The following is a 1,706-nucleotide window of genomic DNA, read 5'->3' on the forward strand; positions in this document are numbered from 1 at the left end:
TAGAGAATTTGGCATACAACTTTTCCCTTTGGAGTACTTCCAAGATTGCCCTCAAGTGTCTCTCATGGTCTTCCCGGCTTCCTGAATAAATTAATATGTCGTCTATGAAGATGATTACAAATTTATCCAGGTAGGGTTTGCAGACTCTGTTCATCAAGTCCATGAAGACAGCTGGTGCATTAGTTAGCCCGAATGGCATAACCATAAATTCATAATGACCATACCAACTCCTGAAGGCTGTCTTGGGAATGTCCTCTTCCCGAACCCTCACTTGGTGATACCCGGATCGCAAATCAATTTTCGAAAAATAGGCTACCCCTTGAAGTTGATCGAACAGATCATCGATTCTGGGGAGAGGGTATCTATTCTTGATGGTTAACTTATTGAGCTCTCTATAATCAATACACATTCGCATTGATCCGTCTTTCTTTTTGACGAATAATACCGGTGCTCCCCATGGTGAATAGCTTGGCCTTATAAAACCTTTGTCTAGCAATTCCTGTAGTTGGGTCGACATTTTCTCCATTTTGAATGGTGCCAAACGGTATGGGGCCTTGGCCACTGGAGCAGCTCGAGGGATCAAGTCGATACCGAACTCGACTTGTCTTTGCAGAGGCAGGCCTGGTAAATCTTTAGGGAAGACATCGGAAAATTCCCGAACTATGGGTAAGTCCTCAATATTATCCTCCTTGATCCTTCCATCTATCACATGGGCCAGGTATGCAGGGTAATTCTTCTTTAGGTACTTTTTCATCTTCATGCAGGATGCCAACTTAATCGCTTGGTCCAACTTATCTCCCAGGACCACTATTGGCTCCATTCCTTCTTGAGGAATTCGAATGAGCTTTTCTGAACAAACAATTTCGGCTTGGTTTCTGGATAGCCAATCCACGCCTACAATTACGTCGAAACTTCCTAGTTCGATTGGTATAAGGTCTATGCTAAAGTCCTTATTGGCTAAATTCAGGGTGCAGTTCAAAATTATATTCCTGACCTTGAATTCCTAACCATTGGCAAATTCGATGATAAGGGCTTCTTTCAACCTCTGGGGCCTTAAGTCACTTTTCTACCTAAAATTTAGTGACACAAAGCTTCTGTCGGCGCCTGAGTCAAATAAAACCGATGCAAATTCATTATTCAGAAGAAATGTACCTGACACTACGTTGGGATCCTCTCTGGCTTCCCTGTCTCCCAATTCGAATGCTCTGCCCCGAGCCTGTGACAACTCCGCATTTTGGAATTTCAGGTTAGTATTCCATTTTAGGACCTTTATTGAAAACTAAGTCTTTTTAGGATTTAGCCTTGTTGACCAAAGATCGTCTTGTTTAATTAGTCTGGTTAGATCACGTTTCGGCGGGTAGCTAACCAAGTTAGTTCGTGCAATGCCAAATAAATTTTTAAACATTTCACATAAAAATAAAGTCGATATTTTCGTTTCATTCTTTTTAAAAATTCAAAATTTCCAAAGTCTCAATCTTTTATATTTGGTTGCCAATTATTATTTTCAAAGAATAGTGATTTAAATCTTTTGTCAAAAATGTTTTGTTGTATTTACTGGGGTCTTTTATTTTGTAAATAAAAGTTTTTTTTTTTTTGGGCTTGGACCTTTTAGAGGTCAGCCCATTCTTTCTATTTAATCCACATATAAATACCCCTTCTCTTTTTAAAGTTCTTTACTTTCCAAATTTCCAGCCATTTCATCTCTC

The sequence above is a fragment of the Cynara cardunculus genome, unplaced genomic scaffold, assembly GCF_001531365.2.
Source record: "Cynara cardunculus var. scolymus isolate 2C unplaced genomic scaffold, CcrdV1 Un_Scaffold_4589, whole genome shotgun sequence".
Taxonomy (NCBI): Eukaryota; Viridiplantae; Streptophyta; class Magnoliopsida; order Asterales; family Asteraceae; genus Cynara; species Cynara cardunculus.